Source organism: Genypterus blacodes, unplaced genomic scaffold (genome assembly GCF_046128005.1).
Source record: "Genypterus blacodes isolate CSIRO-AG114 ecotype Tasmania unplaced genomic scaffold, CSIRO-AGI_Gbla_v1 ptg000105l_1, whole genome shotgun sequence".
Lineage (NCBI taxonomy): Eukaryota > Metazoa > Chordata > Actinopteri > Ophidiiformes > Ophidiidae > Genypterus > Genypterus blacodes.
This window is the reverse complement of record NW_027466909.1, coordinates 3203427-3229953: the sequence shown is the minus strand read 5'-3', so window position 1 is coordinate 3229953 and position 26527 is coordinate 3203427. Positions and strand designations below refer to the sequence as shown.

Genomic DNA, 26527 nt, shown 5'->3' with positions numbered 1-26527 from the left:
CAGAGGGGGGAGAACATCACGCCTCTTAAGCATGTACACACTCGCCAACTTTTACTTTTTCACCCGAAACCTAAATCAATCCACACATAAACACACACACATACACACGCACAAGCACACACACACACACGCACAAGCACAATACTAATCAAAGAACAGAGAGATAATATACTTATTTCCAATCAGCGATGTTTCGTTTCTTCACCGTTTATGAAGCTGACGTCCTTTTTCCACATCAGAGCCAAATCATTTATTGCTTTCAGTTCCTCGTCTATTTAATGGATGAACTGGGTCAACAGACAGAAAGGGGGAGGAGGAGGAGGAGGAGGAGGAGGAGGAGGAGAAGGGAAGGAGGGGGAGAGCGAAAAACAGTTTCATATTTCTGTAAGCCTCAAACTTTTGGCGAACAGAAGAAAAGAGAACTTGGCCCTAATTCCATCTCACGCTGGCGTTTGTGCATTTTTACTTCTCCGGGGCCGCGCTGGCGAACGGCCTGAGCCCGTAAATTGGATATTAGGGGACGATATAAAGGAGCCTGTGTGTGCTCCCGTCCCGGGGAATTATTGCCTCCAATATCCCTGCGTATGCGTCTCGGGCTTCCGAAAGCCGGGGCCAGATAGATCCTCATCTCATAAGGGGGCCGAGACTATATCCATCGCTCCTTAACTTTTATGAGGCTCCCAAGCTCTACAATGGGATTTGCCAGGGTGTCTTTTCCCTCCTTATCCAGGCGGGAGGGAGGGGAGGGGGGTGACAATGCAGATATAGCTGCATTCTTTGGGCTCTAAAGCTCTGACCTCCTATTTGAATACAAGCATTCGAAATTGTTAAGTGGCATTCTCCTCTTCCTCGCTGCAGAAGCTCTGTGGCTGCATTTCTCTTTACGCTCTCTGAAGTGATTTCCTCGCTGTGTACCATTTCCTCCTCTGCCGCCTTAAATACGTCTCTACTCCTCCTTTTCTCTCCTTCTCTCCCTCCGCACACGCACTCTCTATTCCTCCATTGCCCCTCTCTCCTTTTCTTCCCCTCTTTCTCTCTAAATGAAGGGCTTCACTGATTGCGCCCCCCCCGTCCCCCCTCCCTCTCCTCTCCCCTGCCCCTTGTAGCCCCCCCACACTAACCCCCACCCTCCCTTCTACTTCTTCCCTTGGGTAATCCTAAGAAGGGGCAACACCATCAGAGGGTGTGAAATTAAATACATTACAGCATTAAGGATTAAAGTGTTTCATAGGCAGTTGCTCATCCACATCAAACTTTAGCTTTTTAAAGCCTAACATTTGATCTAGGTTAGGAAGCCAGATCGCAGGAAGGGATTGGGACACTTGTGGGCCCCCGAGAGCAGAGAGAGCCCACCATCATCAGAGGGAGAGGAGGGTGAGCAGAGGAAGACCAGGGGGAAAGTAGACGGCGCTGGAGACCGATCCTGTTACCAGTGAAAGAGGGAAAACACACACACACACGCGCACATGTGCACGTGCACACACACACACACACACGTGCGCACACGCACACATGCACACACGCACACACGCACACACGCACACACACACACTGCAAAGTAGAGGAAGGTGCGGTACGTAGAGCAATTGGACTAAAACTTAACAACTTTTACGGGAAGCGCCAGCAGAAAAAGCAGCCATGCCAGTCATGAGTTCTGTTTCACAAGGCGAACATGAGGAATCAAACCGCACTCGCACACCAAACCAACGCAAACGCAGCTTTTAAAGGTAATAAATGTTAACGTACCATTTTCCACTTAATGAGAATTACTCACAGCATCCATCACATCATCGCAATCTGGGCCACACATGGCTGCTGACTTGCTGAGGAGGAAGACAGAGCTGCTCTCAGACGCAACATGGAGGAGATGGGAACAAGGGAACAGGGAACAGGGGGAAAGGGAATAGGAAATGAAAAACAATAAATAGGTTGATAATAAATCGTTCATGTTGGATTTTTACAGAAATGAAAGAAGATTCTGTCTCAGCCGAGTCTCCGCTTGCTCTTAAACTATAGGTTCTATTGAACACAATAGAAGCTTAGATGTTGGAAAAGAGCTTATAAATTGAATATTTCTCTTATGAATCATGACAAAGTGTTAAATTAGATTGTAAACTTACATAAAAGTTTGATTTTAAACCCAGACTAGAAGTTTGGTACCTGACCATATGTGCACATACGTACCGGCTCTCTCCTGGTGATGAGGTCAGACGTGAGGGGGGGCGAAGTCCGTCCAGCTGGTCTCCGTCCCTTGTCTCTCTCTCCTCATTCCTGTCCTATTCTAATGAGTCTCCGGGGACGTCGGCTCTCACTTAATCCACTCATCTATTTTGACTTCCTGCGGCCCAAAGAACAGTAACCTCAGAAGTCTGGCGAAGGTCGTCTCGTGCCGACTTTGGTCAACGATATCTATCGATGCACTTCCTTCGCTGGCCGAGGCTGGGAGGTCACCGGAACATCAAAGGTGTTGCCGTGACCTCGACTAAGGCCTGAGAAAGAAAAGAAGTGGTTATTCTAACACTGAAAGAGTTCATATGTAGATATTTATGATCATTTTTCGTTTATTGAAACAGGTTTGTCCAGGTAGGTGAAGGGGTGGATTCTTCTTCATGGGAGACTGAGACCGACTGCAGCTGTTATTCAGACTAAACAAAACAACTCCTTAAGGACGACTACCACTACTACTACTACTTGGGATTCTACAGACACAACAGGGACACGTGTGGGTGAGACAGACAGGGGACGAAATGAGACACGAGACACTACAACAGAGGTAAAAATGTGTGTAAGGAGTCAGAGACGTATGGAATTACCTCCAATTAGATATAATTTCAATCACATTGTGGCGTAAACGTGACATTTTGGAGGGGGGGGGGGGGGGGGGGGGGGAGAGAGAGAGAATGTGAACATACAGAATGACACGACATCATATAAAAGGCTTGAATCTAACATATCATAAGTTAGAAATGTAACTATGACGACAGATCTGCCTCAATGTTTTTACACAGGATTCTCTATTGGACTTCAAACTTCTCCATTAAAACTTTTTTATGTTTCAAGACAATGTGGAAAGCATATTAACAAGCATAAGGCCTATTTATAGACGATGACATCACCTCAGGACCGCAGATTTAACGCATCATTTGCCTTTAAGCTTTGGCGCTGACAGGATAATTGTGTTTCTCGACGGCATCAGATACTTTTAAATACTGAATGGAGAAAGTCACAATATTTCCCTGAATAGGTTGATGACAGCTGGGATGCGACTCTCTCTGTCTATAATCTACAATCTGTCATCTATCTGTCATTTGTTGTGAAAGGAAGAAAACAGGCGCGACAATGGAGGAAATGCAGAATCCCGGTCGACCCGCCTGAGCGTGAATGACCCGGCTGACACGCGGGGAGAGAGAGAGAGAGAGAGAGAGAGAGAGAGAGAGAGAGAGAGAGAGAGAGAGAGAGAGAGAGAGAGAGAGAGAGAGAGAGAGCGATTGGGACGCAGCTCACCTGACAATCGTGTTTACATCTCCAGCACGCAGACGCCCCAATCAGGCTCAGTGAGTCTTTGTGTGTCAGTCTTGACTGAAACATCCACGTTGACGTTTCATCGGCAGCTACAAGTCAATCAAGCCCCCCGTAAACAACGAGCGGCGCTGAAAGAGCTGACACGTGCTCAGCAGCCGCCGGGCCAGGACACACGACGACAACGACAACGACGACGGGAAAACAGATTAATAAAGAGAGAAAAGAGAAGTGAGATAAAGATAAACACAAACAGAAATGGAGATCAGTCAGAGGTGGATGGTGAATGAAATGAAGGTGGTGTGTGTGTGTGAATGGGGGGAGAGGGGGGTTTGCTGCGTCTCTTTGGTGAAATCTAAATGAGAGTGTATAATATGGGCCCTTCATAGGGATTGATCCAGAACACCCCCCCCTCCTCTTTACTGGGCTTTTCTTCCTGCTCAAATTGAGGGATTACCTCAGGAGGAAGTGCTTTGATTACACACAATAGGCATCTATCCTCTGTTGATTTGTGGGATTGAGGAGGCAAATCCCTGACAAAAAAAAGAAGAAGAAGCTGATACAGAGAGCGAGGGGCTGCTGGATGGAGGGGGGCGGGTGTGTGTGTGTGTGTGTGTTGGGGGGGGGGGGGTTAGAGAGGAGAGGGAGAAGCTCGTCCAGAACTGTATTTTCTTTTGGCAAAACTGTTAAAAACAAAGGAAGAATGCTTGGTTGGGGTCAGAGGTCACCAGAGGCTCCTCATATGAAGTTCAAATAGAGACGCAGATTCTGTACTCGCTGACTCGCTTATGTCTTTGAGTGAAATAGTTTTATCGAGACATGAGACGTTTCGCAATTGTCTCCGATGGCTTTCGCAGCTGTTCAAACTATCGGAAAGCAGAGAGAAAACTTCAAGCGAAATCTTTGAAACACACAGAGTCGTTAAGTACATTCGTCCTGATCGTCTTCGTCGATATGAGCTCGTCTCTGTGTGTCTGGAGTGAAGGTGAGGACGCTGAGTTTGGCTTCCTGTCACCTGAAGGATGAGGAAACTTAATGGTTGATGTGTGTTTCCCGTGGCGTTGAGGTAAATAACAGAGGATCAGTCTCTGTTCTTGCAAATCAAATACTGTAAGTCCTCATGAGCGTCTCTAAGCTGCTGCGTCTCTTCCCGACTTCTCTCTGGTTACTGTTGCCTTCTGGAGACCCCGAGCCCCCCGTGAGCCTAGATGAATCATGAGCTCCTCTAAACAGCGCTGTTATCCGGTTTCCGTGGGGACTGGCTGGTGCTACAAGGAGCAGCAGACAAACTCGGGTGGGGGGGTGTCGGGCGGCGGGAGCAGGGGGCGTCGGGCGGGATTTTTGTCGGATTTACACGTATACGATTTCAGGCTTTTCCACTCAGTTCCCCTCCCCAAGGTCAGAGTCTGTGTGTGAAAGGGGCCGCCAGTGGCCAGCGTCTTTCTTTCCTTCTTGGGTCGATGCTGGTGTGACACCCGAAGGTGCCGTCTCACAGGCCGGGCCGGTGTCAAACGGGTGGCGGCCTTTACCTGTTAGAGGCTACGAGGGAAAATACTGCTACAGTGAACTGAGAGGAGAAGAAGAAGAAGAAGGGCAGAACTTCAAACGAGGGGGTCCTCATTTAAATTCTTCAGTCCGGTCCCTGGGATTTGGTTTAATGAGCTGAGAAGCAGGGGGAGACAGCTGACTCCTGACTGTGTGTGTGTGTGTGTGTGTGTGTGTGTGTGTGTGTGTGTGTGTGTGTGTGTGTGTGTTATAGTTTTCCCACCAATGAGCCCCTATGTGCACGTATACTTGTCTGCTTTGCCAGACTACTGTGGCCCTGCACCGACAACACACACACACACATACACACACACTTCACTCTTTTCTCTGAAGCCTCTCCAGCACTGGGGAGTCTACACACACACACACACACACATATACATAAAAGCACACACACACACACACACACACACACACACACACACACACACACACACACACACACACACACACACACACACACACAGGGGTCCAGGGGTTTGCCAAACTGCAACAGACTGTATTTCTACTCAGAAGCCACAGCTCACTCAGTCTGTCACTACTACCACTGAAACTGGTCAAAGCTGGCTGCTTCTCTGGCCCCAAAACTGTTGGCAGAGGCTGCTGGCAGTCTAGTGTCTCTCGCTCTCTCTCTCTCTCTCTCTCGCTCTTTTATATTTCTCTTCATGCATGCCTGCCTGCGTATGTGTGTGTGTACACCACTCAAACAAGTGGCATGCACAGCGTGGAGCAGCCAGACCCACGTCCTCACACAAACCCCTGACTGACTGACTGACTGACTGACTGACTGACTGACAGTGTGGAGGTCACGCTAATCCGTTCTGCGTATTCAACCTCGTGACGTGACGTTGGGAGGAACTCGGCCCTGTTTTCTCCGGGTAAGACACGCCGTCAGCCGCCGTCTCTCCGCCGTCTCTCCACCGTGCTGTTGTTCTGTTTTTCCACAGACGTCATCAGCCTGAGGGAAATGATGCTGCAGGCTCTCGCTTGCTTGCTCGCTCGCTGGCAAAACAAAAAGAGAAGCAGACCTGGAAAAAGAAGTCAGACGCAGGAGGGAAGCGTTTGGGTTGTGACGGTTGCTGTTTGGGTCGTCAGTACACTGAATAGTGTTCAACCACAAGCCTGCATATCTCAGGAAGCAAATATGAGCACATGGAGACAGACTGAAAACATTGGAGGGCCACGACAAAAAGTTTTCACAACTCCAACTGCTTTGATGTGACGATTACAGCCAGAGCAGAAATGAAGACGTCTGGAATTTATTGTCCATTTTATTGACTTATATGGGCAAAACACTTAAACCCATACATAAAACTGATATCTGAGCTATTTTTACCCCAAATCGAAGCGGATTTGCCCCTCAAGCTTCCCGGGCGTTGATCTCTGTGGATATCTGAGGTCTTGAATTTGTGAAATGTTCAGCCTTGTTAGGCAGATGTGACAAATTCTGGCAAAGAGAAGCGAATATGACACGAGTGTTAATCTGTAACCCTGCAGGGGGAAGCAGGCCTGCAGAGGATCCTGTTACATCTTTCATTTGGCCCCAGCGGGCCTCAGCCTGAACAGAGGGATTACCGGGGGGCTCCGGCAGTCAATTATCCGTACGCAGACCCCAACCCCGACCCAGCAAGCACCTCTGACATCATCGGATGGGTACAGGGCTGTCGAGGAGCGTGTGTGTGTGTATGTGTGTGTGTGTGTGTGTTACAGTAGGAGCTAACTGCTTTACGAGAGGTAAACAATTAGTCGTCAAATTTTTTTCGCCTTAGAGCTGCAAATAAACCGGCCGCCGCTCGTTATTTGTTAATGAACGCGACTGCGGGACGTGAAAGTTATCAGCAGCAGATGTTGTGATGTCTGAGCCGCGCGGTGGCTCTTCGCCCAGAAGTGGGTCGATGTGGGTGGAGGAGGAGGGCGGTGCTGCTGTGAAGGGTGGAAAACAGAGGGGGGAGAGCGTGGACGAGTGGATAGAGTGGGAATGAGTGTGAGGATGTGTGTGTGTGTGTGTGTGTGAGTGTGTAAGACAAGGAAAGCGGGAGCTGGCAGTAACAGCTGCTTCGGGCCTGAAGTTTCAGTCTGAACTGGAGAGGCCGATCAGCTCGCACCGTCCGGCGGCGTGTACGGCGTCCTGCAACAGCTCTACTGAGTAGCTCTGTCCTGCACAGAGCTGCTCTATGTAGCGGCTCTGTCCTGCACCTGTCCAGCAGTGGGGTGTTTTCACCCTCTGGTTCCATTCTGCTGGATTCCGCCGTGATTACTCGGCAAGATGCCTCCTCGCTGTGACATCAGCCTGCAATTTACATCCAAATTAGAATCAGATGAATGAGGAACAGCTCTCTCTCCTTCTCCTCAGGCCGTACCTCACTTTCTCTTCCTCTCTCTCTTTCTCTTCCCCTCTCTCTCTCTCTCTCCAGCTCCATGTTTTCCTCCCTTCCTTCCTTTCTGACCTGTATGCCAAGCGTGCACAAATGTGACACGACTTTGGACGTCTCTATCCCAGCCGCTCTGTGAAGTGGGCGAGGGCCTCAGCTTGGCAGGCGCTCTGGCCAGAGGAGAGCTTGTATCTGACTCACATCAGAGCTCATATGAGAGCAGCAAACTGCACTGATTACAAACTACCACACAAACACTGAACTAAGCCACACTGGAGGGGAAATAATCCTTTGAGCTGAAGTTCAGCGCCTCTTTGGAGATTTGTGTCTTTTTTTAGTGCCGCTGGTTGAGGACCGGTTTGGACTGTGAGGGGAATGTTTGCATAGCGAGCTGCAGGACGTCATGGACAATAGCAATTACCCAGCCCCCTCTGCTGGCACAATATTCACAAAGTGCATTAAATCTGGATTAACTGTTAACATTCAAGAGGCCTTATTGGTCAAATAGGAATGAAAGTATCAGAGCCTGTGTGTGATCAGAGGGACACATCACTTTATTACTTTACAAGTCTAAACTAACTTCACCACTGTTCAGGTCATTTTAGTGGCAATTATGTTGCTTATGTTAGATTGTTTGTTCCTCTCTTGCCTTTGTGATTCTGCCCCCTATAGACCACAATTTGTCTGCTACTTATTGTTAAAGTCTCACCTGATGTGTCCTGTGGTTTCTGTCCTGGGTCCGTATGAAGACGTCCACCATTGGGCCGAGAGCATCCGTCCACCTCGTCTATGCAGCAGCTCCTCGTCTTCATTCAGACTCCACATCCAAGCGTTCGCCCTCCCGGCAGCGACAGAGTCAGAGGGGACACAAACACCAGCGAGCCGTCATGGCTGCCAGGCCCAGAGATCACAGAGACGAACATATGTTCACTGGCAGTCTGGAGCCCCTGAGAGCGGAGGCTGGCAACCTTTTCACCTTTACACACACACACACACACACACACACACACACACACACACACACACACACACACACACAGTGAGAGAGAGAGAGAACACACAGCCATGCATCAAATACACACAAGTGGAGCGAGAGATCAACGCATACAGCCATTCTTCCTCCATCATGAGGTTCACATGTACACACACTTACGACAGTCGTGCACCGACATAAGGTTCATTCTCCCATCACACACATGTGTGCACGTGCACCCGCACCCGCACACGCACACACGCACGCACGCACGCACACACACACACACACACACACACACACACACACACACACACACACACACACACACACACACACACACACACACACACACAGAGTCCTGACCAGCCAGCGATATTTTGTATTATTCATGAGAAAAATATTCAAATAATCATGAGCTTCTGCTTCTGTGCCAAACACACACACATACAGAGAGAGAGAGAGAGAGAGAGAGAGAGAGAGAGAGAGAGAGAGAGAGAGAGAGAGAGAGAGAGAGAGAGAGAGAGAGAGAGAGAGAGAGAGAGAGAGAGAGAGAGAGAGAGAGAGAGACCAACACACCTCTGTCTCTGTGTTACACAACAGTCTGATCAGATGAATCCAATTACTGTCAGAATGATAATTAGCCGTAGATGTGGACTTTATTTACCAACATTTACAGCCAAATATTCCTCCAAACATGAAGTGATGAGAGTGACGCCTCTCTGCCAGCAGGGAGGCGTCACTCTGCCTCACTCTTCCCACCGCACCGACTCAAACAAACCGGCTCAGCGGACCTGCTCTTTGTTCCCCTCGTGTTAGCTGTCCGTCACTTTGATTGGCAGACAAGTGTCAGAGTGAGGGAATGTCGCGGGGAGACGGCAAAAAAAAAGAAAAAGCCACGGCGCCAATCTCAATATTTCATCTCCACCCCCAGAAGAAGAAGAAAAAGGAGGAGAAGGGGGGGGGGGGGGGGGGTTGATAGTTTAAATTCTAATGGTGTTAGGCCACAGGGGCATGTCATTTAGAGCTCGCCGCCCCTCTGCTTACCTCCCCGGCCCAAACAAATTATTAGAAGATTCCATTATTTTTCCATTATGCATATGTGTGTTTGCTCGTGGCCGCGCTGCTACAGGCTGGAGAGGAGGCTCATGGGTAAATAGGCTCGGTTTAGCTCATCAAGGGCCAATACTCTCTGGCCCCCGGACACAGCTGAGGTCCTCCAGGGTCTCGAAATTGGTCATCATCATGGCCGTAATGCTGCTGTTTTGCTTTTACTAATGTCTGGGCCCAGCTAATCGGCGTGGAGGATGACTCTCTCTCTCTCTCTCTCTCTCTCTCTCTCTCTCTCTCTCTCTCTGTACAGAACCCCATGTGATCAAAGCCGTTACTCTCCAACCTCTCTGTTTTTCTGAATCAGAGCATAATGAGATTCTCTGGAGTGAAAAACTGCTTTAGGTAAAGATGCTTTCACTTTTAAAACGTCTAATTATGCTGGGAAACGTATTTAAAATGAACCGATTATGCTGTAAACTGTAGAGTCCAGCGGAATTCCACTGCTGCCGAGTTATTTTTAATTCTTCCAGGTAAAGGCAACGCGAGGATTTCTGCTTATGAAATTACAAAAGTGAGATTTGTAAAGTCCAATTTTGATGTCAAAGCATGCAAAAAGGAATGACGTCGCTCCTGTGTGATGACTGAAGCTGAAGCTGTTGTTGTCATCAGTGTGTTACAGACAGACTTTTCCATATCAGGAGAAACACAAAGAGAAACGTTCTTCATTTGTTAATAATCCATATTTCTGCTCTCACTGTTTCCAGATTATTTTCATCTTTGTCAGCTGGTTTTACTTTTTAACGGCCTTACGTCTCTATAATGTCATGGTTTCATATTTTACTGCCTCAAACAGATTTCCCTGCAGTGGTGCGGGGCCATAATCACGGCCAGTTCATAACTCAGCAGGGATTATTGATGCATTTTCACATTAGCATAACATAAAGCCTTTGCTGGATGCCATTAGCTGGTGCACCTCACAGCAGCAGAGGTACAGGCGGAGGAAACACTCAACATGGAGGCAGAGAGGAAGACTCACCATGAACAAACACACAATACTTCATTTGCTGAAACAGAAACTAATAGTCTCTCTTACTCTAACCCACAACCACACACACATATACTGTATATTGTTGTTTCCTTCTCACACACACACCCTTTTTCTACATATAACTGTTCCAATGTCTCAACTGCAAATATAAAATGCAAATTAAACATAAATCTCCAAATAATCTAAATAATTCAAGTTGTGTGTGTGTGGAGTGTGTGCAGGTGCGTCTCCTGCGCTGTGATTAAGAGACAAAGAAATCCATAAAGCCGCAGGACGGACGAGCATTAATGCATTTTTTGGTCTCCGCAGCAACAGCAGCAACAGCAACAGCATTCAGCTCAGACTGACCCGTCCTCGCTCGCTACAACATGAAGACTCCCGTCACTAACTCCAGTCAGAGGGGAGCGTTTAGCCCTAATGACCCCCAATGTGGCAAAATGTCACCTCTGAAAATGTCCGTCAAGCAGGGGGCGGCAATTTACCCCACCCCCCCACACACACACACATACACACACAACGCTAAATTACTGAATAAGTAGCAGAGCTGTAATAAGGAGCAATCTGGGTCTAATCTGATGAGATCATTTGGAAAACTTTGGATTGGGGGGCGGGGCCGTCTGGAGATGTGTTAAATTAACGCACATGCTTAACTGTGTGTGTGTGTGTGTGTGTGTGTGTGTGTGTGTGTGTGTGTGTGTGTGTGTGTGTGTGTGTGTGTGTGTGTGTGTTTGTGTGTGTGTGTGTGTGTGTGTGTGTGTGTGGATGTGATAAAAGCCAAGTGTCATCTAAACTCAGGTTGGAAGTGGAGTGGGACATGTGGACACATCTGGAAGGTGATTTGTGACAAGTAAGGTAAATAAGTGATAAAAGTGTGTGTGTGAGTGTGTGTGGTGTGTGTGCGTGTTTGGGTGTGTGTGTGTGTGTGTGTGTGTGTGTGTGTGTGTGTGTGTGTGTGTGTGTGTTTGGGGGGTTGATGGAGGAGGCTGGGGGTGAATAATATTGTGGGCGGCACCAGATGCCAGCTGGCAGGGGTACAAAGGGAGCAGGCAGCTCGTGGGTCTGTGGGTTGAACAATTCCTGTTATTCACAACGAAGCCCAGCAGAATCACCGCGGCGTCTCATGTTGTGTGATTCCAACCTGAAGTTTGGACAGTGATTGCGACTTGTGACTTGGACTTGAGCTTTTATTCCCTTTGTCTCGGCGGTGGAGTTGCTTGTCGTTCCACATCACAACCTAATTTCCTCTTAACCCACTTTTGCAGGGAACTACAGTAATTGTTATTAAGTTGAATCAGAATGGGGTCACTACTGAAAGCCACTCGGCCCCGTGTTTAGTAATTAACATTTCACAGAGAATATCTCATTAAAGGAGACAAAGGTTGGTAATGGGAGGCTGAGCTGGAGAGAACAGAGCAGTTAGAGCGACAAAACCCCTCCAGTTTCAGTCCGGATGCAATCAGTCATGAAATCCGTCAGCAGCTCAGAGGTTTCCAGGCTGTTTTTCCTACCTAAAGTGCTTATATTCAACCAAACAACACAACATTTAGCATCCCAAAAGGAGCAATTCTTCATTTTAATTACTTCTAGGGTCCCAGCATACTTCTTTTGAAACCGAAGCCTCTCCAGGCTCAACACGCAGTGACTACGGCTCTTTTTCTGTTCTTTGTTCAAGGCCCCCCCAAGGCAAAGTGTCCACCTCTGATGCCTCCCTCTGGCCCTAACCCATGCAAGTATATTGTGCTTCGAGATTTTCCAGTGGAGCCACTATTCCAAAGTTAAAATTGTGTTGGAACAGAAACAAGCAGAAACTTTGCAGCCTGAAGTTAGAGATTGTAGCTTTGGATCGCAAACAAAAGTCTGCAAACCCAGCAGACTACACCAAAGTCAGTCCACAGGTCCAGTCCAGGAGACGGGCATCCCCATAATTGCGCTTTAAAACTTTAAAAACTGCAGCTAAAGTCGGTAATAATAAATACAAATTGCACAAACGCGTCACAGATCCTTTGAATGAGACTTTCAAGGCCCAGATGCAGTTTTGTGGGTTCAAAAAAAGTCAGACGTGCAGCCAGTTAAACAGACTGCAGCCAGACACCAAGCACAGTCTCATATGCTTCCAATATGGTGAAATACAATGTGCTCACATTTCACCCCCAACCCAGTACAGGAAAATGACTGTCAGTCTCACTTTTCTTTAGTCATATCTCTCTTTCCTCTCCCGCCCGTGTGAACAGAGAGAGAGAAGGAGAGAGACAGAGGAATGGAGCATTTGGACGACTGCCTCTATTGGAGAAGCACCTTCTTTGATCTGCCAGACCTATGTGAGACCTCCGAAGCCTCATCTCCCTCGATAACAAGACAAAGAGGGTAAATGTGTTGATAGTGGCAGACGGTACTGGAATTCTGGGTAAATGTGTCAAATTAGTTCTCACGTCTGGGTCTCATTCCTCTCCACCTTGCTGCCATCTTTTGCTCCCTTCGCTCCGCCGCTCTTTACACCCCAGTCATTCCATCCCTCACTCCTCCCACACACACCACATGCACACACACATATGCCTCTCCAGTCCTCTCGTGGCTCCGTCCCTGGATTCCCACTCTTCCTATACCTCGGTGGAGACCCGCGACAGAGAGGCCGGGTTAAATGCAAAGAAACGGGGGGAAGAAGAAGAAGAAGAAGAAGAAGAAGAAGAAGCGTGCTAGTGTGGCTCAGTGATTCCCATGAAAACCACAAGAGCCATTTTTGGATCTCCAGCCGACCAAATCTGAACATGCATTTTGTATATTTATTGCTTTTTATGACACAAGTCTGCATGAATAATACATTTCTTTTTCAAGTAAAAGTCCTGCACTCAATTTCTACTAATGTGAAAGTATATTAGTTGAAAATGTAAAAAAAAACAGTCTGTATTATGAGGATTGGTCCCTGTGTTCCATTATTAATGCATTAACATGTTCTGTATATGGCCACATTGAGGGGAAAAAGCTTTCATCCAACAACATGAACAACTTTATATCTCAAAGTTTGGAGCTTTTGGAGTGAAATAATGGAATTTCCTTGGAATTTCTGGGGTAGATGACGTCACTTTCTAGAGAAGGAAACGGCCTTGTGCCATCAAGTTCAAACCAGGCTGATAAACAAGTATCAGTCATGGAGCAAATTATTGAAAAAAGGACAACATTTATCTACAAAGTACCACAAAATTATACTTAAACCCACTACAAAGTAAATATATTCATTGGCCTGTTTGGAGATTATAAGAGAACATAGACGTCTCGCTGTTTTCAGAAAAGGTTCCAGTTGATTCCATTGTAAAACATTAACCAGCGCTGGAGCCACATAGACAAATTTCTCAACTGAAATGATACCAGATGCTTTGAGTGACGTGCGGCGCCTATAGCGTATGTTCCTGTGTGCGCACACACACACACACACACACACAACGCGTGTTATCAAAGGTAGAAAGGCAGTCCGGATTGGGAGTGTGGGTAAACACAGTGGGACTACGTGTGTTGATAAGTGTGTTGATGTGTATGACCCAAGGACATTCGCCTTTGTACGTGTGTGTGTGTGTGTGTCCTCCCAAGTTCCACAGTTTTGCCTCAGAAACAGGCAGAAACACCCCCCATATAGAGGCTCACACACACAGCCTATATGCTACTGTATAAACCTCTCGGTAATGCGCTCCATGCTTCCAGCAAAATCCCTGAGCAAGGTTATAGTGCTAACATGCACTGCATGCTTTACTTATGCATGAGCCACCCTTCTCCTATCCGGGGAATTCTGATTCTTTTCCCGTGTTAAAATTTGCATGGCCTTCCCCACTCCAAAGGGAGTAAATGATTTAGCACTGAGGCTTATGGTAAGTAAGCAACTAATGTTAATTCAGCCTTTTTCTAACAGGGTGTCAAGTAGGGGCCATTGCTACATTTACCCTCCACATTCCCTTTAAACATGTGGACAGGGAGGCTGTAGAGGGTCAGAGAGAGAGAGAGAGAGAGAGAGAGAGGGAGAGGAAGGGAGACAGAGCGGGGTGGAGAGAGAGAGAGGGAGTAAGAGAGAGAGAGAGAGAGAGAGAGAGAGAGAGAGAGAGAGAGAGAGAGTTATCACAAAAGTAAATATTTACATGTCATTTTGTTGCATTAGCTTTAGTATGAAGGAAGATGGGAAACTTTTTATGGGACAGATCAACAATAACATGAACAGATTTCTGGTGTAATTCAAATGATATATGGGCGAAGGGTGAAAAAAAGGATTTCTTGATATAAAAATGTTTATCTAAAATTGAGTTTAATTTCCCTGCCCGTGCACATGTGTGTGTGTATTTTAATAATCATTTATTTACCACCCTCTGCCTGCGTTAATGCATTTACGAGAACCCGCATCCGGCCCCCCTACCCGGATCAGGACCCAGGCACAGGGAGGCCACGTGTCCCATTTAGCCGCCCTCCCTCGCCACATCAGAAAGCCTCAAAAATTCAAATCAACATTAAAATAGTTTTATGTGTAAGTAAGATTCAGTGAACTCCATTATTTTCCACACTATTTACTTGAATAATTCAGAGAAGATATCTGAATTATGGATAAAGTGTACAGTTTGAAGAAGGGGTTCATGTGCAGCCTGGGGCTATAGCCCAGCTTTAATGATGTCTGGAGATGGTGGACGGGTGGAGGGAGAAGTCGTTAGCTTCACAGTCATTTTCTCAAGGATTAAAAACACTCTTAAAGCAGCAGGGTGGACCAGTGTGTGAGGAGGGAAGCTACACAATCTGGAGGATTTACCAAATCTGGAATCAAAGACGAATAATTCAAGATTATTTTATTCTGAAGTTCTATGTTAATTTTCACTATTTACTAAATTTATGTCTAAGTTTGGACAGAGATGTTTTAATTATTGATGTTAGATTCTCTTGATAACAAGAGCACCAATAAAATCTATTATTAAATCCACATTGTGACAACATATGAGGTTCAGATTGTGTTAACTGAAACTAAATACTATTACACAGAAAGTACTTACAATGCAATGCAAGGCCTTTTTGTTACGTTCTAATCCTGTAACCAAGGAGTTACACGTCACATCCTTATGTTGCGGGCTCAGAATTTATCAATCAACTGCCGTAAATCACAAGCTGGAGTTCCTCACCTCATTGTTACCTGGTTTAGAAAGTCTGGAGCGCTGAATTGGCACAGTGGAGGATTTATACTATTCGCCAGTAGCAATGACATCCAAAAACACACACTTAACCAGCTCACACACATAAACACCCTTCAAGAGCCAGCAGGGAGTCTTCCTGCTCATACTCGCTCCAACAGGGAAGCCAAGACTGACTACTCCCCTAATTACCCACCTTCCTCTAATTATCCAATCATAAAGCCATTAGCAGTCTCACACCATATTAACATGGGCCCGCCTACATGCCAATTTGTGCAGCCGCTCACCCGGAGCCAAGATGCCACTGTGGAAGGATTCTTCAGTGAATAATCGGAACAAATGTCACATTACACAGCGAAACGTTGAGGTTTCTGCCGTCGCTGAAAACAAACAACACATTCTTCATTCCAAGCAGACTACAAGCTGATTTTAAATAGGACACATGCCTATACTGTTGTACATCTGACTTAGGTATGTTGTACTGTTACTTCATAGGTACATCTGATTACTTTACCAGGTGCTTTCCAGCCATTATAGCTTTCAAACCTGACATTATAACCGTTTGAGGGCCTTAACATACATACATTTACAAATGTAAACTAGGCTTTCACGTCCACATACTTCCCAGGGTTCTGGGACCCACCTACAGGCAGATACAAGCTGGATCATCTCCTGCTGACAGACATGGGAAACCTTCCATGGGAACCAAAACAAACATGGCGACGCTCAAGGGGGCGACTGTCACGTTGATGCCGAGATCGCAGCAGATCATGGTGAGTGATAAGATCATAAATATGTGGGCAAGCTCACAGAGTTTCTCTTCAGAACCTTCCACCATTGTTGTACGCTTACTGTTGTTGTCTTCGTCTCTGTGCTGCCCCCTGTGGCTCTGGCCGGTGTTGCACTTCACAGACGCATTGATTGTCAATTTGTGTGGTAAAAAGTAACAACATTAGGGCCCTTTGTCTCCTTTCCCTCTAAGATACATGAAGTTTAACATTATTTCCGTCTTAAACGTATTAAAAGTTCAGGCCTAACTTCTTTAACCAGGAGACGACTCCAATGACAAAACTTGATTCAAAAAGAAAACTATAGCGAACGTCCTTCTTTAAAATCTATTATTGATCTATGTTTGGTCCCAGAGGCAGGTTGTGGAGCAGAGTATCCAGATTGTTCCCTCCTTTATTCATACCCATCAGAGGCGAGGTGGGTTATCGGAGGGAACGGGGCGAACGAGCAAGACGCAGAGCACAGATGTTAGCACAGCTGCAGCGATGAGGAGATGCTCAGGCTAACGGCTAGTGCTACACGTGCACAGAATGCGTTAGAGGGATACCGGGGTGCTGGATGCAGCGCCGCCTCATCCACCTGACTGATTTAGAGGTCGACGCAGAGGTCAAATCTGACAGAGTCAAAGAAGAAGAGAAGGAGAGAGGGAGAGAGGGAGAGAGGGAATCTTTTTCAGAGATCTTTGTGTTTTTACTCTCCAACAGACTCCAGCAGAAGTTTTGGTAGAAAGTCTCTCCAAGGCCGGGAGTGAAAGTGAGCTGTCAACATTGGCAGAAGCACAAACAACAAAACACACTGTGGTGACAAACACATTCATTCTGCCTTTAGACATTGAGCTCCATAATAACTTTCTTTATTCTGCGACTCTCTTATTCTCTCTCGCTTTCCTTGCCTATGAAAACATCCTCATTATCTGACCAAATGAGCAAGGTGACAGGGAATAATGGCGCTTTGTGGAAACTGCCTGCGTGCCCAAGGTACAGCACACACTGACAATGGAGAATCTCAGTTGTTGGCCTTTATAAAGCCACACAGCTGTTCCCCCTCCCTTCTGCACACAATCAAACCTCTACCATTCAGTGCCACAAACCAATAAACGCCTCCTTTGTTTCAGCTTGACACCATTGTTTTGTCTTTTATAAAGATTTCTCTTCTTTCGCACAGGGTGTTTTTGTTCCGTTTCCCAGTCAAAGCTGTGTAGTTTTCCTCATTTGCAACAATAACTCTGCCTCACTATTTGATTTCTCTTTCTCCCTGATCCACATGTGTGTATTTGTAATGAGAACAACACACTACAGTGAGTAGGAATGCGCTTATGCTGTGACTCACAATCACTCCTATCAATACATCTAACTTAAATAATCATAATACTGAGATAAAAGACTCATAACTGACAGCTAATGTACTTCAGCATACAAAAGTCCCATTAATGTATGTAAACTGATGCCTGATGAGGTCACAAGTTTGTTGTCTGTCATAGATGTGTGGGAATAAGAGGGGAACAGTGTGAGGGGGTCCTGTTCCTCCTGTTTAAAGCTGTGAGAGAGGGGGTCTTTGTTGACTCTGCACACTCTGCTGTCAGCAGCCTCATAAACAGGAATCAGATCTGAAAATGTAATATGTTTCATCTTTTGCTATAAAAGCCAAGGTTAGGCTCTGAAAGAGATGCAGTAGATACCAGACGCTTCAAAATGACCACAAACCATGTTTTGGTTCGTCTCTGTGTGAGACACACACACACACACATAGAGAAAGACGAGAGCACAGACACACCCGCTAAAAGCCACACACAGCAAATACAAAGGCAATCTAAAAATAGATTAAATGTAAAATACTTCCATATGTAACAGCAGTGAAAGACTTTGCTGTGTTAAAATTCTCTCACAGCCTGAGTGTGCCAGTGCTCATCTGCTCTGCAGCGCCCCCTGTTGACAGGCTGTGTCCCCACATGGGGTTGGTTGGTTGGTTTGCATTGCAATCCCAACAAATCAAGTTTAATGTAATTTTAAGTAATTTAGGTTAGATTACAAAAACCCATTAGATTACACAACTTCACATTGTTAGATAATGTAGATAATCGGAAATAATAGTGAAGTTATTTATAGATATTAAACATATAGCAACTGTTCAATACAACCATAAAACACAAAGAATAACAAATCTAAACTGTGTATTAGAGCTTTAAATGGCCTCAACTGAAGAGCCTCTCTCTCTCTCTCTCTCTCTCTCTCAGTGCAGTGTCATCCCCTGTCATCTTCAGGTCATAATGTAACATGACACTGGTGGTTGCAACAAGGCCGGCCGGCCAACCCGAGCGTTTAAGACCAATGAATATCATTTGCTCCTGGTCGGCTCCCTGGCGCTTTCAGACGCTCCCGCCGCCAGACTGAATCAGTCTTCGCACCTGTCATGTCTCTGACGCCATGGAACACACACGAACGCACAATGGGTTGAAAATGCTCACACACTCACACTTGCACACACATATAGTGTACAGACACACACATAGGAGCTGCAGCGGCCAGCACAGGCAATTTCAAAGAGAGAGCCAAACTCAACAGATAGAGAGACTGCGCACACACACACACACACACACACAAACACACACACACACACACACACACACACACACACACACACAGGATATTTTCCACCTCGAGAGACCACTTTGTTGTTTCTGATGCTTCTGTCATCCTTAATACACTTCAAGCTGCTCCTACAAATCCACAGATTCTTCCACCTCACACTTCTTACAGCCTTTATTAGAAAACCAATACCTTTCAGCGGTTATCACCATACTAACCACATTACGACCCTTTACAGGTGCAGGCAGCCTTGGTAAGACCCCCTCCCTCATTAGGGGGATTAGAGACAGATCTGCCCCTCTGCTGGGTCAGAAGCAGCCACAATAACCCCCCGCCCCCTCTCCCCTCACCTCAGTTCACGTCCTGGCTTAGGCCGCCGCTTGTTTAAATGTCCTCCCGGGGGATCCCCAGGGCTTTGATCAGCCACCCCCATTGGATGCACCCATACACACACACACACACACACACGGCAACATCAGTGTCCCAGGGGGGCCGAGGGGGGTCAGGGGTACCGCTGCTGGGGATAAGAGAGAGCAGGCAGAGAATAAAAGTAGAGGGTAAAGATCCTACTGAGGTTTTGGGTAAAGGGGTGGAAAAGTGTGAGGGTGGGCTAATGAACCCCACCAAAGCCCCTCCACCCAACATTAAAGGAGCCTAATTACCTGCCTGATCTGGTGCAATGAGTGCACCTGCATGTAGAGGTCAAAGTGGGATGTGCTAACAACCTTGTTATGGAATACCTCATGTTAACGAGGGCCAATTACGTGGCGTATTTAGTTTCATGCTAATGGAGCAGCATGAGATCTTAAATGATTACTGCTAATACACGGAGCCAGGTTGTATCTTTTCATCTTGAAAGTAGCGCTTGCCCGCGTTGGACGAGGGCTTGCCGGCTTCTCTAGTCACGTCGAGCCGACCGAGCGCCGATCACATGCATGCACATCGGCTCTAATTACAGTTTGACATGCAGGAGGTGTAAGTCTGATCTGCATTAGCAGGAGATAAATGAGGCTACATGTAAAAAAGAAAAGGGATGAATTTTACAAGCCTGAGCTTATTATGACTTCAACCACAGCATGAGGAGAAACTCTGAGAAGCTCTGAGAATCCAACGGGTCAAGCCACTCAGGCCTCATCGCCCTGGAAACCAAGAGATTGAGTCCAGGCTCTGACTTCCCCGACGTTGCCATTTAATTAAAACAAATGATTCTCCGTGCAGGAAACCATAAAGCAGCTTTCTCATATACAAACGGCACATATCAAAGAAATCTAGACTTCCAGGATATCAAAGCAGATCGTACCAAAGAGGGGGAGGAGGGGGGGGGGGGTTCCTAAATTGCTATTTCATCAAATTAACGTTGAGATAAAATGATCCGCTGATAAAACAAATTTCAAAAAGAACGTTGGGAGTTTGAGACAAAGACGAGCGAAAGAGCCTGAGGTCCAAAGCCGTGACCAAACGCTAAGTTTACACAGGAAGTGAAACAGATCCCCCCCCTGCCTCCCCTCCTCTCTCTGATATTTAGAAAGCTCGGGCTCCGTCTGCTCTTTAGTCCATCTCTCGCCATCACACATTCATTCCCCCGTTCTTTTTTTAACGACGCCTCATCGTGAATAATAAGCGGTGAGATCACGGCGCAGGGCAGCGATCTATACTAACTACTTACGTGGTACTTATGAGGGGGATTAGCCTGCGTTAGCGTGGCAGGTACTTACGTTCCCACTTTGACGCTAAGTGCTCGCTCAGGTCCTCCAGGTCAATTCATTGTTGAACGCCAAACACACGCACAAATCATTACGCAAAACCCACATGACGACGGCACCAACTTTCATGACGATGCCTTGCTCAAGGGCTCTAAAACAAACTCCCTCAAAAGCCCTGATGAATAAGTGAAGGGATAAGAGCTACATCGATACCGTTCCAACGCATTAAAGTGGCAGATAAATAAATAAGTGGTGATGTGAGGGGTTGCGGGGGGTTTTGGGGGTGTTGCTCATTCTTCTGTACATTGAATGTATCTTATGGCAGCGTGTAAAAATAGCTTGACAGAGGCTAATTGTGCGTGTTGCTGAATAATGGATCAGAGCGGCGAGGGCCTTCCTGGAAGCGGGGCGGCACCGCGGGTCCCTGCTGAACCTGCTGATGTTGTTTACAACATCAAAGGTCAAAGCCAAATGAGGAGCGAGAACAGATGTTTGTAGAGGCGTTTGTTGGAATTTCACATTACATTCACATTAAGTTAACAATGAACTTCTGATCATTGCAAACTTTGGTGGATTGGAAACTTTGTTGTCATGAGCATCAGGATTCAATTGAGAGATTTAGGGATTAGAGATGAATGGAATAGAATAGCAGTGAATTGAAGCGAAAGGATAAACTTTTCACAATAAGCTGTTTACTCTTTGTCACTGAGTTGTCAAATATTCCCGAATCCGTTCAGCAAGTGTTCCCTGTAGGTTTACGGGAAGTGATTTGGCAAAGATTTGTAATAAAAGTGCTCAAATTAACTATTACTAATAAAAGGAGATGAAAGATGGATTTGCTGTGGTCTCACCTGCCCCAAAATTCTCTTAAAATTGTTAATTCTACATCTACATATTCACCTTCAGTCGTTTTGTAATATCTGCTGCCTGAAGTCGGTTTCTTGTGTTTAAGACGACGGAACAATTAAAGCTAAGAGTTGCATCTCTGGCCCCAAAACCCTGACAGAGAGAAACAGACCTAATCCTCTTACTCTGCACAGCCACAAGTGCACACAGGCTTTATTGGTAAATACCCGTATCAAGTTTGTTCCATCGCATCTAATATGGCATCAAAGTTATAGTCCGTGGGAGCGGGAAAAAAGTTGAAAGGGGCGACGTCTTTGCATAAACGCCCGGGCTCATCAGAGGAGAGTGTGTGTGTGTGTGTGTGTGTGTGTGTGTGTGTGCAGTTGATGGAAGAACGCTTACACACTGATTCCTCCCCCGACGATGACAAGCTTGTTAAAATACAACTGGCTCCTTTGTCAATGTGGACACACACACACACACACACACACACACACACACACAAACACACACATAATGAGTCACACTTCTGTGGTAAAAAAAAGTTGAAATGGTCTCGGCTGATGTAAAAGACGTTTCCTCACCTTATGACCTCATTTAACATTCATACTTATACTTTCAGATATTTCTAATCCTGAAGAGCCGACATGTTGGGGACTTCACTCCTGTGCTGCAGCCTCCTCTGACACACACTGTGTCTAACAGCTGTGATAATCACATCTTATCACAGAGACGGATAACTTCATCCTCCATTATTATGATTTTACACACTGGGAAATTAGATAAAAAATGTCCGATCTTGGTTGATTATCAGCGGCGCTTTATTAAGATCATTTTAGGAAAGTTTTGGACAAAATATCAAACGGGGAAATGAACATGAGTGTGTCTTTGATCGCAAAACAATTGTCTCATTATAGACTCATCTATCTATCTATCTATCTATCTATCTATCTATCTATCAACTTAAATATTGTTTCTTTTGTATTTCTATACTGATTTATCAATGGAATCTTCATTAAGCTTCAATATAAACACATTTCCTTCATCATATCTATGTTGTCATCATTGAAACTTTTCCACTTTGCCTCGCTCTCCTGCTGCTGGGCTCATTACAGGAGCGGCCAGCGTCCGGGTCAGTTGTGCATTTAGAGGGCTGATGGTGGAGACGACCACTCTGATCAATATTTCATATTAATCTTAAGATGTTGCGTTTGGTCAATCTGCCTTTTATGGACCGGTGCTATCTTAAGCTGGAGCTGTCAGAGGAAATCAATGTGCTGGATAACATCAGCGGCCTGCTGGTTACTGTAAGCTCATCCTGACCATGTTAACGTTTCCTGTAATGCTGACATCACAATATGGTTACGACCCACTGAGGGAAAACAATTTTTTTTAAATATGAGAATACATTATTATAAAGCAGCTCAGGAGACGATAGATCAGATTAACAGAATCCGTTGAACGGTTTGTAGGTTTGACCTCTACCTCCACAAACAGCAGCATTGTGTTTAGATTCAAAGGGTTCATGTTATTGTAAAAGTGTTAATACTAATTTTGATACACTCTCTTATTATTGTATCATATTCAGAGAGCAGGAAACCCCTCTGATCCGTCTTGACTTTCTCCTCTAACACTCTCAAGCTGTTTGGGTTGCTGTCACCGCATCCTAATGTCACCTGACATTTTCCAACTCTTTTAATATTCCCATATTACGATCTGCGGCTCGTAAAGCAGACGGCATGAATAATTTCAGCGCGCCAAGTGGAGGCCTGATTATCTGAAACAAGTTCTGTTACTGGGGGGGAGCCGGCAGATCCAAAAACACCATTAGCCAGGTGGTAGCCCATGAATTAAAAATAGCCGAACACGTTTTTTCAGTCAGGCTGCTTCAAGCCCCCCCAACTCCTAAACCACCCCACCCACTTCTCACCAGGCCCCCCCCCCCCCCCCCCCCCCCGCCCGCCACACACAGCATGCACAGTGTTTTCGTGACAGCCGGCTGCTTCTCTTCCTTCCTGATGGAGGAATGAAGTGAGCCCAGTTTTCATTCAGCATGATTCCAACAAAAAGAGAGAGAGAGAGAGAGAGAGAGAGAGAAAGAGAGAGAGAGAGAGAGAGAGAGAGAGAGAGAGAGCGAGAGAGAGAGAGAGAGAGAGAGAAAAGCTCTTCTCCACCATCTGATCTGGACACAGAGACATACAACCCTCCACCCCCCCACCCCACACACACACACACCCTCCATCTATGATACGACTGTCATCCGTGGATGTTTTCACAATGTTTTACCTTCCTATTTTTTCTCCCAGTGTACTTGGGGGACGTGTGAATTAGACGGCAAACGGGGGAGAGGATGTCGCCGAGACACCTCAGAGGAGCCGTGTTAGCGAGCTGTCACCAAGCCAGAGACGCCGCTCCTACCCGCCGCCGCCGCCGCAAAGAGCCACGTCGTAAATGGCTGAATTACCATGGAGGATAGCCTCAACTTTCCCACCGACATCTTCATCTAAAACAGACTGAGTAGGCGGCCTGACAGCCAAGCGAGCAAGGAAGAAGAGGAAGAAGAGGAAGAAAGAGGAAGAAAGAGTTGATTCACCCTTTGTTTTGCTCAGAACATCAAGAAAGAAAGAAAGAAAGAAAGAAAGAAAGAAAGAAAAAAAGAAAGAAAGAAAGAAAGAAAAAAAGAAAGAAAGAAAGAAAGAAAGAAAGAAAGAAAGAAAGAAAGAGTGCTGATACCGCTACAACAACATCCTACTTGCTCTTCACTGCCTGCTGTATATTTAATAGCCACTCCATCATTCTTTCCCTCTCTCTCTCTCTCTCTCTCCCTCTCTCTCTCTCTATGGCTTCATGTCTGTTGCTCAGGCAGATGGAGGTTGTAAGGCTCGATGGTGCATTCCAACATCACAATCTGTCTCCTGGTCTGGGGGTAAAAAAGGCCGGAGTGTTGTATGTATGTGTATGTGTGTGTGTGTGTGTGTGTGTGCGTGTGTGCCGAACGTTTCAGCTTGTGGCCGAGTCTGTGGCGCGATAGCGGCTGGAGAAACGTCTCAGAGTGGCAGCATGTCGACAGAGACAGACAGAAGGACGCAGGGGGAATAATAGTTGTGGAGTGAATCAGTGGGGATGTGATTTCCTTCTGCCTTTCTGTGTGTGTGTGTGTGTGTGGGGGCGAGAATAAACACAAAGAGGGTCAAATGGAGAATTAAATTAACACCATTACAGACATGTTTATCTTCATCCCTGTGCTGAGCGCCGTGTGCGGGGATCACAAACTGATCCACTTCAGAGGGCTTTATGGACACACAGCAAATAGGACTGGAGGGGGCCAGGGTTGCGTTTCTATGACGATGACGTCCTCCAATACAACAGTAATGAAAGAAGATGTCAACTTAACAAGCACAAATATGTCTAAATTTAGTTTTTTGCTTCCACCAAATGCGGAGTTTTTATCTCAAAACTTCAAGGAACTTTTTTCAATCTCTGAAAATATATGAAAATATGTGAAATAGTGTTTATGTCTTATTTCTCCTTAGGTCAGCATACTCCCATTTGGCTTGTTCCTGCCTTGGTGGAGGTATGCACTTTGTAGTGTTATATTTTTTATGAATGAAGTTCCTCTTTCTTGAAATTCCCTCTGTGATCAGCTCGATGTGTTCAAACGTTTGGTGTGTAGATGTGTGTGTCGACTTGCCTTGTGGGTAAGTGTGATTTCCATATTCACCTGATTGTGTCAGTCACTCATCCTCAACCAAACAGCCTTTCCAGGTCAGAGGGAGGATGCCTCTCCAGCAGTATTCATCCGAGTTCACCTAAAACAGGAGAAAGAGAGAGAGAGGGGCAGAAGGAGGAGGAGGAAGAGGCAGGATGTGCAGTGGCAGCGACTCTTAACATGGACAGCATCACAAAATTTGGTGATTAACAGCAACGATGATACATTTTTCATCTGCCTCCACACCCAAGGTGAAATAAGCGAGGTGCAGCTGTGTGTGTGTGACACTCCTGTGTGTGTATGTGTGTGTGTGTGTGTGTGTGTGTGTGTGTGTGTGTGTGTGTGTGTGTGTGTGTGTGTGTGTGTGTGTGTGTGTGTGTAGGGATATGTTTGGATCAGGGTCTGCAAACACTGCTGAGGAGGCCATGAAAGATACATGGAGCCACTGGAGAGGTATAAAGAATTTAGAGATATAAAGGATATATGACAAATAAATCAGGATGCAAATCTCACCGGGCGCCACTGGGAGTTCTCCAATGAAAACGGACTGAATAATTGAAGAGGAAGAGGAAACATTTCATCAATGAGAAGAGGACGGGAGGGAAACTCTTCTTCTCTGTGTTTCTAAGCTCTAAATTTGGGCCCTTGTAGTGTTTTAAAACTATAAAAAAAGCTTTCAGAGTCTCCTCCCCTCTCTCTCTCGTGCTCTCTCTCTCTCTCTCTCTCTCTCTCTCTCTCTCTCTCTCTCTCTCTCTCTCTCCCCTCTCTCTCTCTCTCTCTCTCTCTCTGCTTTCAGTCACAATTACCTCACTGGCATGACCGTAAATATTACCGCTAGAGCAGCAAACTAAATATGAAATAGCCAAACAAACAAATTACACGTTTAAATTCTGTCTCTCTCCCTCTCTCTCTCTCTCACACACACACACACACATATGCAGACGTGGTGAATGCGGGGGGAAAACTTGACATAATGGCAGCGTCTTGCCAGATTCTCTTAACATTGAAAAAAGAAAAAAAAACTATTTTCGCAAGAACTCATCGCCACGGTGAACGTGGGTTGCCAAGCATGACTGTCTTGGCAACAGCGTCACCAGGGATACCGGCTCCCCGTAGATGGGGGCTCATTGATTAGAGTTGGAGCTCACCCCAGAGTCCTTGGAATCATTAAACACTGTAAGTTTTTTTTTTTTGGGGAGGGGGCGGGGGTGGGCCCTCAGGGAATTGTGGGAAGG

General features: G+C 46.1%; 1 protein-coding gene and 1 long non-coding RNA gene across 6 annotated transcripts in view; both read right to left on the bottom strand.

The window, feature by feature from the left end:
• Window positions 1-3896, bottom strand: part of LOC143008606 (homeobox protein Meis1) — a 65216-nt gene extending 61320 nt beyond the window's left edge. For 3 of the 5 annotated variants that reach the window (XM_076160447.1, XM_076160446.1, XM_076160449.1), the window contains exons 1-4: window positions 3505-3896; window positions 2185-2489; window positions 1747-1841; window positions 206-287 (exon numbers count right to left, since the gene is read on the bottom strand). The gene's annotated coding sequence lies outside the window, so the exon portion shown is untranslated. Of the gene's footprint in view, window positions 1-205; window positions 393-1746; window positions 1842-2184; window positions 2503-3504 lie in introns of those variants that run through there. The other 2 variants (XM_076160448.1, XM_076160450.1) reach the window with 2 other exon arrangements.
• A 1477-nt stretch (window positions 3897-5373) lies between these two features.
• LOC143008567 (uncharacterized) lies at window positions 5374-26474 on the bottom strand. Its single transcript, XR_012964599.1, has 3 exons — window positions 25305-26474; window positions 8146-8412; window positions 5374-6066 (listed from the first exon to the last, which is right to left on the bottom strand). It is a non-coding gene; the product is annotated as an uncharacterized LOC143008567 (long non-coding RNA).
• Between the last annotated feature and the right edge of the window lie 53 nt (window positions 26475-26527).